Genomic DNA, 13875 nt, shown 5'->3' with positions numbered 1-13875 from the left:
GCCAGAAGTGAAGACACAGCCTGGCAGAAAGTTGGAGAACTGGGACCAAGATGTCAAAGACCAAGAAGATAGATAAAAACAATCTAGTGAGGAAGAAAATCATGGAGGCGAAAAAACTTCCTGACCTAGAATTCCAGATGTCTATCACTGATTTGGGAGCCAGAGAATAAAGATGCAAATCTCAAGGTTTCTGATGAGTCTGGCTTCTAACAAAACCTAATTGAAATGAACACATGAAACTGAATTTGGAATGGATTTCCCTTCCATATGAAGTCCTTTTTGACACCCTCTTTCCAAGGGCTTGCATTTGCCCTCCCTATTTGCATATAGTGTATATTCACAATGTATTTCCCGAGATACCTGCTTCCTGTCTCCATGCTACAGTGTAAGTTTCTTGAAAGAAATTGTTTTGTTTTTAATATTTGTCTCTCTAGATCAGACATATAATAGGAACCTAATAAATGTTTATTAATCGCATCTTTCTATAGACTGACTTGAAATTCAACACTTAATTCAATGGTCACTGAGCTGCCTCTATCCCAAAGAAGGGAGGAAAAGACCACAACACCCAACCTCTAAATGTAATTTACTCACAACCTCATATATGAAATTTCCAAGCAGAATAACTGCTGAATAAGCCCACACTGGACTCTGCTGAGATAGAAAAAGCTAGCAATTATGTTTCTGTTAAAATACAGGAAATTTAGAGGTAGAAGGGACTTAAAAGATTATAGAATTCAGAAGTCAGCTCATCTACCCTTCCCTCACTTCATTGAATAGATAAAACAAACTGGTCCCATCTCTGACAATTATTCCTCCTTTGACTTTTAGGTAAGTTTATTTCCTTCCCTGTGCCTCAGTATCATCATCTTTTAAGGCAAGGTTGAGCTACACAGCCACTGGGGTTTCCTCCAGCTCCAGACCTCCACTCCTATGATGAACAGAAGAAAGGAGGGGAATAAAAGGGCTAGGAAAGAGAAAAGACATTAGACCAGATGGTTTTTGATTCCTTTCAGCTGTAGATCCATGCTCCAGTGATAACATAGTGCAGAGACAGTGACACCCAACTCAAACAAGGCTCTTTTAAAAAGAAAGGAAAAAAACAAGCCAGCAACAATCTCAACCAGTACATACAGCTTCAGAAATCAAGTACCAACATTTCATAAATGTATAGCAAGGGAATGTACTGAGCACCTCAATAGAGAAGGCTTTGTATGCCAAACAATAGCTTTTCTTCATTAGCATCTCCCCTGTATTGATTACAGAAGACACATTGTACAAACACTGTCTCCCAGTAAAGAGAGAAGAGCTGAACAGTTTGCAAATTTCATAGCCGCTAATTCCCCATAGATGACATTCTACCCTCAAATACCTGCTCCCCCCTCATTGATCTCAAAGGCTTTAAACAAAATACAAATGGACTAATCCACCAGCAAGACCATATAAACAGGGAGCAAAAAAAGTGAACTCCATCATGAGCTGAAGCTCAAGTCACAATCTCCTCCTTATCTTCCACAGACCCAGCTTAGAAACAGCCACTCACATTCAGCTGCCCCCACCCCAACTCTATCTTCTTTGCCTGGTTCAAAGGCGTCTATTGAGTTCTAGGGCAGCTCGGAGGGGAGAAGACTGTGCCCATTGTGGCCTGAAATGGAAGGAGGAATTTAGGTTTAGATTGACCTAAATGGTTGAAAACCAGATAGACTTGTAAAAATTTTTGTGTATATCTCTTGGATAAACATGGCTGTGTAAGGTTTTGTTAAACCGAAAAAGAGTGTATAAATACGTTGATACTGAACCAACTCAAACAAGCAGGCAGTAATGACTGGGTAATGACTACACAGAGCCAATTTGTTCTTGAACCATTCTGCTTAATCCTTAAGAACCCTCTTTTTTTTTTCTTTTTAAAGGCTGAAGTGGAGGGGGGAGGGGGAAAGCTTCTGTCTGAATAAGTCATCCAAGACTGCTGAATTTTCCCCCATTACCAGGACAAGGTGGTTTTACCTGAAAAAAGGAAAACAATTGGGGTGGTAGACTGTGCTCCAGGGACTGGGGGTGGGAAATAACAGGGGAAAGATGGAAACCTAACACTGAAATGCAAAAAGAAGACTGGATATCAAATTTTGAATCCTGGTTTTCCTACTTGCTATCTGTATGATCTTGATAAATCATCTCACTCCTCCCTGGGCCTCAGTTTCCTCTCCTGTAAAAGAGAGTGAGGGTTACAATGGGAGATGTCTAATTTTTCTTCTAGTTCTAAATCTTCTGTCCTATGAAGTTTCATGGAGAAAGATGTAAAGAAGCATTTGAGGAAAAATACTGACAAATTGATGTCTGAAAAGAGGAAGGTAACAAAGGATGATGGGGGCAATTAGTTTGGCCAGGAAAATCAAAGTGTCAAGGGCAACACAACTCTTCAAACATGTGTAAGCTTCTTGTATGGGGCCAGGGGGGTGATTAGACCATTACTACTCGATTTCAGAGGGAAGAATTGAGCTGAAAGAAGTTGCAGAGAGGCAGATTTAAATTCAAAGATGGACTGCTAATGTGGGTGGGGATAGGCAAGGAAAGTCCCCAAAAGGTTGGAGGCTGGGTCCCCAGTGTCCGACTCGGCAAAGGGTTAAGGTTTGATTTAAACCTGAGAAAACGGAATTAAATACATAACTATATATTTATAAATGCATAACTAACCCATCCTCTTGTGGGCAAGAATGACCCAGAATGGCTAGGCATGGATAGGTTATGAACTACATGAAGAAATATCCATATTGAGAGATCATATGGGAGAGGCAGAGCCAAGTTGGAGGAGAAAGATCCCAGTTTTTATTTTTCCCCCCTTGGAATACTACTAAAAGTCAAAGTTTCCTAGCATTTGAAGTGATCTCAAAGAGCAGTGGCTAGCTGTATAAGGAAGTTGGTTCTCCATGATTGCAAAGCTTCTAGAGAGATCTGGGTGACCATAGGGTAGTTCTATGTATAGGTTAGAAGAGATGAACTCTGGGGCCATCCAATACTGAAATTTAGTAGAGAAGTTGACCTTCAGTGGGCTTGGCTAAGAAATCAAGGAAGCCTCTCCCAACAAAAGAGCTATCAAGGGGGCATTTAACCTTCGGTGTCCTATATGTAAATTTATTTATGAATTCCTGTGTGCATGGATTGAATATTTTATATACACACACACACACACACACACACACACTGTATGTCTCTCCTTTAGAATATAAGAATTCTTAAGTAGAGATTCTTTTTGGTACTGTGTCTGGCCAATGTTTTTGTTCATTTGTGTCTAACTCTATGTGACCCTGTGAACCATAGCTATCTAATGTTTTCCAGGAAGAGGTACTGAATGATTTGACATTTATTTTTCTAATGGATTAGGACAGAGATAAGTGACTTGCCTGAGGTCACCACTAGTAAGTGTCTGAGAACAATTTTGGATTCAGACTTTCCGGATTCCAGGCCCAGTACTGTACCCACTGAGCCATGGCATGTACCTAGCAGATAGTAGGAGCTTAATAAATGCCTGCTGATTACTTTATTTCTATTGGTGGGAGTAGATGGTCTCTGAATCCTATCTATCAAGGCTATGAGATGGTGAAGTGGATAGAGCACTGGTTTTAGAATCAGGAGGACTGGAGTTCAAATTCAGTTTCAGTCATTTACTCACTGTGTGACCTTGGGTAAGTCACTTAATCCTGGTTGCCTCACATACAGGGCCATTTCTAGTCATCCTGATCCATATCAGGCCACTGAACCCAGGTGGCTCTGGAGGAGAAAATGAGACTGGTGACTTAGCACAGCACTCCTCCCCTCACTCAAATCCAATCCATGTGTTTGTCTAGGCATCACCTCCCTGATGTCGTGGTCTTCGTCAAGAATGAAGGACAATCAATATTGTTATCAAGGCTTCTGAGGAGGGAAGGTGCCCTCTGTCCGGAAGTCAAAATCCCAACTAACATTATAATGACTTCCTTTCTCCCAGAAGCTAACACAGTGTAGGTGCTTAATAAAAAGTTGTCAAATGGAAGGAACTAGAAACCCAGGCTCCTTGGAGAAGTGCCTCATCTGTTTGTCATTGATTCAGAAGCAACATCTGCTCCCTCTCTCCCTCCACCCCAGGAGTCTCCTCCTCACACCTGTTCACTCCCTTGTCTGTGTTTTCCCCTGCATTTATAAAAGGACAACTTTCCATGAAAATTCGCCCTTACACCCAACACCATACACCTGCAGAGGTTTTACTACTTACTGCTTTTATACTTCCCTCGGATCCGACTGGTTGGCAGTCATTTCTTTTGAAGGTGACCGACAGAGGGCTTTGGAACCATCCCCAAGGACTGATGCCTCTACCCTGGACAGCTGCCTTCCCATGGACTTCTTTCTCACTTCCAGACTACCTAAGCCTAGTGATGGTTCAGTCTAAGTTTTTAGGCCAAACCATGAGAAGGCCAGCTGTAAATCATTTCCTCTTCCCCTCCTCCCTCGGCCATCACTGGCCTTTGCAAGGAACATGACGGCTTGGCAAATGAAGAGCAAGTTAATGCCAAGATTAGATTTCTCCCAGAACAGTTCTGAAGGACTGCCCTCTCTGTCCTCTCAGCCCTCCTGGACTTCAGTTATCCCACTGGCTTCCCATCTTCTGACAGATGGCTCCGTCCAGACCAGAGGAAGCAGCCTGTGGGCTACTCCAAAACTTTGCTCCTCTGCATTCTGTTCTGCAGGCTACTGACCTTGATTCCCATCGCTGACCCCAAATTAATCAAAGTACAACCCCATGTTCTCTTCTAAAAACTTCAACATCACAGGTAGGGTAGAATAAATGTTCACACTTGGAGCCAAAAGTCTAGAGGTCAGATCAAATGGCAAGATTCACACAGACTACTCTTAATCATCAACACATCCTGCCAGCATCTCCTGAACTTTGTGGGAATGTCCAATGAGATAAAGGAGATCAATCAGCAAGCATTTATTAGGCACCTATAATGTCTCAGGCATTTCTTAGATACTGGTGGGACAAAAGGGAAAAAAAAACTGAGACCATGCTCTCAAGTAGTTTCCCTACTAACAGGCAAACAGCCTGTATCTATCCATCCACATAGACATGCATCTATTACAAACTCATATATGATATATATGATAATAATAGTTAATGATAGCATTTTGTAGTGAGTTATGATAGGCAAAGCACTTTACAAATATTATTTTGCTTTGTTTTACATGATTGCATATGTGTAACCTATAATTAATTGCTGTCTCAGAGAGAGGAGAGGAAGAAGGGATGGAAGGAAGGAGAAAATTTGGCACTCACAAGTTTTTTAAAAATGTTAAAAGTTAGGCGGGGAAGGGTTGTTTGTTTTGTTTTTGGAGACAAGTGGAATTAAGTGACTTGCCCGGGTTCACACAGCTAGTAAGTGACTAAGGCCACATTTGAACTCAGGTCCTCCTGACTCTAGGGTTGGTGCTCTATCCACTTTACCACCTAGCTGCCCCTAAAATTTGTTTAACATGTAATTGGAGAGGATAAAATAAATTAAATTTTAAAATATTATATCATTGAATTCTCACAAAACCCTGGGAGGTAGATTCAATTATGATTTCTATTTTAAATACATTTTTAAGCTATCACAACAACCCTGAGGAGGAAAATGTTACTATCCTGATTTTACAGATGAGGAAACTGAGGGAAACAAAGGTTAAATATCTTTCCCAGTTAGAGGTGACTTAAGAGGCTGGGTAAGAGTAATAGAGTTTCCTATTAGAGTCTGCTTAAGGGGGGGGGCAGGGTTGCAGGTGATCTCTATGAACATTTCTCCAATGCAGAGAACAAACAGCTCTCAATGAGGAGATCTGCAACCTTGAATACCAAGAGAATATGTAAAATTTAGGGCTAATCTCAGAAATTAAACTATATTAGAGTGGAACTTGAATCCAAAGAAATTGGAGTTCAAATCTGACCCCAGAACCTTTTCACCTCTATTTGCCTCAGTTTCCTCACCAATAAAATGAAGATAATAACAGCACCTACCTCCCAGAGTTTGCTTTGAGACCTGTAGAAAAATGTTTGTAAAATGCTTTGAAAACCTTCAAGTACCAGATACATACTTATTAGAAAAATCATCAATGGGAAGTTGAAAAGACACCTTGGAGTCCATCAAGTCTAAACCTCTCATTTTGGAGATGGGGAAACTGAGACGTGAGATTTGATCCCAGGTCTCATAATTCCATAACTTGTGCTTTTTACAGCACTTTGTTTTTCTCTGTAATTTTGTCACCTTAAACGGATACTCTAGCTAAAAATTGAGTGTCGGTTCAATTCTTTTTAAAGTTAGATAATAAATTAATTTTTTTTAACAAATGAAAGCTGAGTAACTCCCATTTATACAAACCTCAGGGGTAAAGTAGAGAAAAGACATAGTTACCAGTAACTGGAGAGTTTTATTTGTGTGTTTAAAGTAACTTTAATAACCCTATGACTGTTTAGCCTATCAAGAAACTGCCACATGTATTGACTCTCTATGATCAGCCTAACCATGGAGAGAATCCATCCAAGTCTTAGCCTCATCTGGCCCTGGGGACACAAAGGATAAGGGAGAGTCCCACTTTGAGGCCTTTCTCCTCCAACCCCAGACCCCTGCCGCCATCACTTACTGTAGACATTTCTAGAACAGTTCCTCAGTTTTTCCTCCCCTCTTCCAGGGCAGAGCCAAGAAGTCTGGATTGCCTTTGATCCTCACCTACTTCTAGAACCAGCTTTTCAGGATCTGAGAAAGTGGTCTTAACAACAAACAGGTTATTATATTAGTAGCAAACAGCTGCCCTGAGTCGGGGAGGGAATCAAGGGGGCTTTTTAACCCTGTGATGAGCAAGGGACAAATAGAAAAAATATGGTGATATCCTACAGAACAGAGTCCCTGCTCTGCAGATATTCCCCTATGGCTTACTCTTAGAATCACCGGGGCACCATTTGTCCAACTCAGTTGTGAAAAATATTCAACCCTACTTTCCGCACACCTACATTGTCCTAGGAGTCAACAGACTAAAGACTGAATGATGAAATCCTGGGTTATGTAGGATAGTTCTCTGAAAGAGGGATAGAGGATAAAGATGCAGAGGAAATAGAGGCTGGATAAAACAAAATGCATTAACCAAAAATTATTTTTCAAAAGAGAATTAATGATGAGTCACCAACCATTTCGATGAGGGGAAAAAACACCAAACAGGAAGCCAGGTTATATAGTTAATCATGCACCATCACTGACCAACACCACCCAAGACGAAGCAAAGAGATAGGAGACTCTGTTGGAAGACTACAGCTTGGCTGAAAGTCAAACTGTCTAAGGCACCGCAGCCAGACAAACAAACCCTTGACAGCTTTGGTCTCTGAAGACTCTGGACTACATCTTCAAATTCTTCAGACAAGAGAAATAGAGATAGGCTCTTTAGGTGAATAGAATTCCAATTTGCAATGGAAGGAATCATAGTTCTGAGAGGGGGAAGGAATCTCATAAATCATTTACTACGTCATCTTACAGATGATAAAAGTGAGACCCATAGTTGTTGCTGTTGTTCAATTCTTTCAGTTGCTTTTTGACCCTTTGTGATCCCATTTCAGATTTTCTTGGCAGCGGTCCTGGAGTGCTTTGTCATTGCCTTTTGCAGATGAGAAACTGAGGCAAACAGGGTGAAGTGACTTGTCCAGACTCAAACAGCTAGCAAGAGTCTGAGGTCATATTGGAACTCAGATCTTCCTAACTCCAGGCCTGGTGCTCTATCCACTGTGCTTCTGAGCTGCCCCAGATTTAGACCTAGAAGGATTGGACTTTCTAAATTAGAAGAGACCTTAGAGGGGTTAGAGTCTAACCCCTCATTTTACAGATGAGGAAAATGAGACACTGAGAAATTAAGTGACTTGCGCAGGATTACACAGGCAGTAAACATTATAGGATGAGAATGAAAAAAATGGATGGAATCTTATATTTTATTCCAGCTCCATCATTTTTCAGATCAGGATACTGAGGCTTAACATGATGAAGTGATTTGAATTAGATTACCCAGGGAGTAAATGATATAACTGGGATCTGAATCCAGGTCCTTGGATTCCAAATCAATCATTCTTTTCATTGTGTCATGCTTCCTGAGCCTAGGACTGTCCCAGAATATGTGGGATATATAACTTTCAAGAAAGGTTTCCTCTGTTTCCTCAACCTTGGGTGGAGATAACCTTGAGATCCTGAAGGTACTGCCAAAGGAATGCAAACACTGGCAAATGCTGCCAAGCTAGAATGCTTTTTACAAATTGATCTCTCTTGTTTTTACATGGCATTCATTTCTGAATTGCCTCCCCCCTACCCCCAGTCATCTTGTAGCAAAGATTAAAAACAAAAGGAGAGAGAGAGGGGAAAAAAAAACATTTTGGCAAATCCAACCGATTCATTTGCTGTATCTGATCGTATGAGCCGTATGGAAAGTTTTGAACACAGGCTTAGCCATGGACTGTGTCTTGAGATTGCCAGTTGGCTCACTACTACCCTGGCTAGTGGAATTTGGAATTAGAGGCTGGAGATTCAAATCCCACATCTATTATTGTCTGAGTAACAATTTCTCTGGCCCTCAGTTCCTCATTGGAAATAATAACAATAATGATAATAATAACTAACATTTATATAGTGCTTACTATGAGCCATTCACTGTGCTAAAGACTTTACAATTATGCTCTCATTTGATCCTCACAACTACCCCATTGAGGTAGGTGCTATTATTACCTCTCTTTTATAGAAAGGGCACCTGGAGCAAATAGAGGTTAAGTGACTTGCCCAGGGTCACACAGCTAAGCCAGATTTGAGCTTTAGCCTTACTGACTCCCAGGGCACTATCTACTGCACCATATAGCAATGGTTCATTATGTAGAGACTAGAATTAGATTGTGAAGGAATTTAATGGACAAACTAAGGTCATGACTTTTTTCTTTTTTTTTAGTTTTTTTTTTTGCAAGGCAAATAGGGTTAAGTGGCCTGACCAAGGCCACACAGCTAGGCAATTAAGTGTCTGAGACCGGATTTGAACCCAGGTACTCCTGACTCCAGGGCTGGTGCTTTATCCACTGTGCCACCTAGCCACCCCCATTTTTTTTTCTTAAAGTCATCAGGGACTTCTTGTTTCATGAACAAAAGAGTATCTTGGTCAGATGTACAATTGAGGTTGGTGAATTTAGCAACTGTAAAGATGGTGGATTGGAGAGGGCACAGACACTGTCCCTCTTGCAGATGATCCTAATATTCTGATTTTCTAATAACTAATTCATGAAATCTCAAAGGGGGGGCGGAGAGAAATATGTCTAAAATGGAATCTGGGCTGAAAGGGCAGAGACAGATATAAATGAATGATTTGAAAAATGTTAACTCCTTGAAGAATTCAGCATGCTCTAATCACCACACCAGACTGGAACTCTCAAAGAAATTTATTTTGGAAACGTCTTTGAAAATTATTCTATACTTGGATTATCTGAGCTTCAGGGTTTCTGGTTATTGACTCATCTTTCAATGATTTTCCAGAGAGATCACTCAAGCCAACTACAGAGCAGAAAACCAAGATCTCATTTCAAAGACAGAGTTAATCATTGGCCCAAACGGTCTCTTTGCCATCGATAACATTGTTTTAAATACTTCTTTTAGGAACTAGTTGACAGTTTTGTTGGAGAAGGAAGTGGTTATTTTAATCCTTACATTCTTCATATGAGGCTAACAAAAGCGGAGAATTTAATTTTATTTTTTGTTATGACCTAGATAAACATCTACATTTTTAAAGTCAAATAGAAAAAGAACATGAATTTCTATTACATATAGATTTTTTCAAGTATTTGCCGAATTTACTACATTAAATTTATTTTTTAAAAAACAGCTAGCTGGTAAACCTAATGTCCAAATCCATGAGTTTAGGACCTGTTATGTTACTTCCTTCTGGGCCTCAGTTTCCTCGTCTGTAACATGAGGATATTGGACTAGATTAGTCACCAAATTTGCTTACCAACTCTAGATCTCTGATTCTATGATACAAGAGACTAGATAAGGTATTGAGGTACCAGAAACCTTTGCCAGATTCTATTTTGTCTGTCAAAGAAATCACATCAGGAATGAATTGGGTACAGGGACTTCCTTTGTTTTGGGGGGGGAGGCAGAAAATATACCATTGGGTCAGTCAACGCGCCTACTGGTTTTGCTTAAATATCCTAAAGCGACTGTTATCTTTGTTCTAAGAAAAAGTCCAGTAGTCAAGGGAAGGAGTAAGTGTATATGCTAAAATGAATGTGATTTTTTTTTATTTTTAAAAAATATTTTACAAGTAAGAAAAGGAGAAAGCTAGCATGGTGGAGACCTAGGTTTCAATCTCACCTCTGACATTTTTTAACACTATAATTGTGAGCAGAGCCTTCATTCAACTCCCCAGGGCCTCACTTCCCTTAGCTATAAAATTCATATGATAATATCTGAATTGCACATTCCCCTGGACCATTGTAAGGCACAAAAAAAAGATAGAATAGATGTAAAAACAAAAGGCTAAAAATGGTTTTAAACAGCTTTGAGAAAATGCCAGGTATTTTTAAGTCTATATTGTTCAGAGGCTGTGTGGTGGAATAGGTAGGACATCAGTTTTAGTGTCAAAAAGATCTGAATTCAAATCTCATCCCCCCCATACTTTGTGACTGACTGTGTGACTCTGGACAAGTCACCAAACCTCTCAGAGGCCCAGGTCATGGATCTGAGCTTCAAAGAGAGTACAATCTGCAGTTTTTCCCCCAAAGCTGCCTGCAACAATGATAAAAATCTCAAGACCAGTTATTTAAAAACTAGTTTCTCCCTCTCATCAGCGAGGGTGGCAGAATATAGACAAAGAATGAGACATACATTCCAGACATGGTCAATGTGATGTCTTAATTTGTCTAACTGTATTTATGCATTACAAAAGAGGGTTCCGTTTGGGAAGGAGAGGAAGGGAGTGAGTCATTGAGAAGTCACAGCAATGCTTTTTAAAAAAAAAAGAGTATTAAGGAAAGATTTTTAAAAGAATGCATTGTTCATGGTCTGCTTTTTTAAAAATCAAAGATCTCAAGAAAAAGAGGAATGAAAGGAATAAAATATCTGTAACCAAGGTCATAGATGGGACAGCTCAAACAGTCCCTCTGATGCTTACTTCAGGAAAAGAATAGAGATTTAGAGTTAGGGAAGAGCTCAGAGGTCCTCCTTTTTTTTTTTAAGATTACCCAATTCTTAGAGCCCAAGGTCACATGGGTAGTAAATTACAGAAATGGGTTTTGAATCAATGTTCTTTCACTCCCAATCCTCTTTAGATCCAAGGGAAACATTAGTCCAGCTATTGGGAACTATCCAAAAGAGATTGAGTCACTGCAACTTCTGCACTATCAAGTGATGGGGGTTGTGTCTGAGGGACAATGTGATTCATCAGTGAGCATTTATTAAGTCCCTAACTGTATACTGGGTACTAACTAGGTAGTGGAATCAATGAAAATAAAACATGTCCCCTTATTTAAACACCACTTTCTTCCTTTCTCCAGTCCCTTCCCCCTCCTTTTACTGTTTAAACAAAGAGTAGACTATTTGGTGAGTCTGAATGCTGGAAGACTCATTCTTTCAATATAATAAAAGCTCATTAATTCAGGAACCTGGATAATTCAAGTGGCGCATAATTGATTTTCATCAAGTAATAAGTTCAACATAATCGTCTCTGCACGTTTTCTGAGGCTCACACAAGAGAAAGTATTCCTCTCCAAAAATCATTGTCTTCTTCAAAAAAATAAAAGCATCCTTCCACACCTTCAGTCCTAGGACTAGCCCTAAACTTTCATTGACTCAAGAATCAAAAGGATTTCTATGACTATGAGATGTTATTTTAAAACACAAGGCTGTTAAAGCATGACTAATAGCCTAGGGGTGGGAGGATGGAGGTAGGAAACCTCTCTAGTTAACAGTGGAGCTGAAGATGAAGACAGCCTTGCTCTTTGGAGACCTACCCACTTCTTGCTGCCCTGTCTTCTTTGGGACTTCATCAATGGGTGAAAATGTCTATGCTAAATACTTGAAGGGGATGGGACTTTAGAAAAACCTGGAAAGATTTACATGAAATGATGCTAAGTGAAGTGAGCAGAACCAGAAAAACACCATACACACTAACAGCAAAATTGTGTGATGATCAAACTATGATATACTGCTCATCTCAGCAGTACAATAATCATAGGCAATTCTAAAGGACTTGTGATGGAAAATACCATCTGCATCCTAAGAATGAATTCTGGAGTCTGAATGCAGACCAAAGCTTACTATTTTCAATTTTTTTAATTTGTTTTATATATATTTGCTTCTTTCCTCTCATGGTTTTTTCCCCTTTTTTATTTGATTCTCCTTTTACAATATGATTGATATGGATATGTGTTTAATATAGTTTTACATGTATCCCCTATATATTAGATTGCTTTCTGTAAGTTCTGTAAGGTGCTGGGGGGGGGGGGGGAAGGAGAGAGAAAAATATGAAACTCAAAACCTAAATACATGAATGCAACCTTGCAAATTGACTTTTCTTTCTTGTGATTGGGTTAGAAGACAAAGGAGACATAAAACCCCCTGTCCCAGCCCATATCACCAAGCAACAGGGGATCTAAATGTTCTAGATTGCAATCTGGCATCATCTGAGTCAGGTGAACATCTCTCAGTGGCTCATCTTTTCATGCTGCCCCCCTCCTCCTCCTTCCAGGTTAAGCCATAAATTTTCCTGATATGAATTAAAATACACTTGAAAAAGAGTCCTGAAAAATTTGAAGTCCCCAAAATGCAGCTGCAATGACTGGTCCAGGAAATGTGAATCATCTTCAGTTGTCCTCACCTATTATCTTGCCACTGGACCTAGATGGCCCTGGAGAAAGGAGTGAGGTTAATGACTGCACAACCCTCCCTCACTTAAATCCAATTCACTGTCATCACCTTCCTGATAATCATGGTCTGATTGCAGGGTGATCAGCTGAAATCCCACCTTCTACAAGGAAACCTTCTCCATCCTCATTAATAACTGTATGTCTCTTGTTTTCATAAAGATATATGTACTTTCTCTTCCCAGTTAGGTTGGAGGATCTATGAAGGCAGATACTCTTTTTGCTTCTGTTTGTAGCCTCGGCTCTTATCACAGTGTCTGCCCTATAGTAGGGCATTAATATATGCTGGGGTTTTTTTTCTTGAGGTCCTGCAAACAAATATTTTTTCCCTGTTGACCTAGGGCAAGCCACTTTACCCATCTCTAGCTGATGTCAATATTCACTTCCTCAGACTGAAAACCAGGACAAACAGGGTTTGACGTGCCAGGGTCACACTGCTGATAAGTGTCTGAAGATTGATTTGAACTCATGAAGATGACTTTTCCTGACTCCAAGTCTGGCACTCCAGCCACTACACCAACTAGCTGCCCTTTCGAGGACTGAGTACTTTTTTTCACATCTGCAAAATGGGATTTTATGAAGGTTAAGTGTTAACACTTCTTCACCTCAACAAATTTTACCAAGGACACCTACTGAGATGGAGGAAAGAACAAAGACTTCCAAACTAAGAGGTCAGGAGCCTTGGAGCTATTATTTCCTAGCTTTTCTTTTAGGGGGAAGGGAGCAGGTGGAAGAATTCCCTTAGCTTTGACCCCTCCATTCTGAGGTCAAAGGCAGCATGACATGTGAGAAGACTGCTAAGCCAAAGTTATGGTTCAAATCCCAACTCTGATACCTTATATTTATCTTTAGGCAAGTCATTTCACCCATCCCCACCCTATTCCCTAACTGGACCTTAGCTCCCTCATCTGAAAAATGAAGGAGTCAGATTAGATGATTTC

At 40.1% G+C, this 13875-nt stretch overlaps 1 protein-coding gene across 2 annotated transcripts in view; it reads right to left on the bottom strand.

The window, feature by feature from the left end:
* CHST11 (carbohydrate sulfotransferase 11) overlaps positions 1-13875 on the bottom strand; it is a 253842-nt gene that overhangs the window by 200703 nt on the left and 39264 nt on the right. The gene's annotated exons all lie outside the window — the stretch shown is intronic.

The sequence above is a fragment of the Macrotis lagotis genome, chromosome 2 (genome assembly GCF_037893015.1).
Source record: "Macrotis lagotis isolate mMagLag1 chromosome 2, bilby.v1.9.chrom.fasta, whole genome shotgun sequence".
Classification (NCBI taxonomy): domain Eukaryota; kingdom Metazoa; phylum Chordata; class Mammalia; order Peramelemorphia; family Peramelidae; genus Macrotis; species Macrotis lagotis.
The sequence above is the reverse complement of the archived record's forward strand: the minus strand, read 5'-3'. Positions and strand labels throughout refer to the sequence as shown.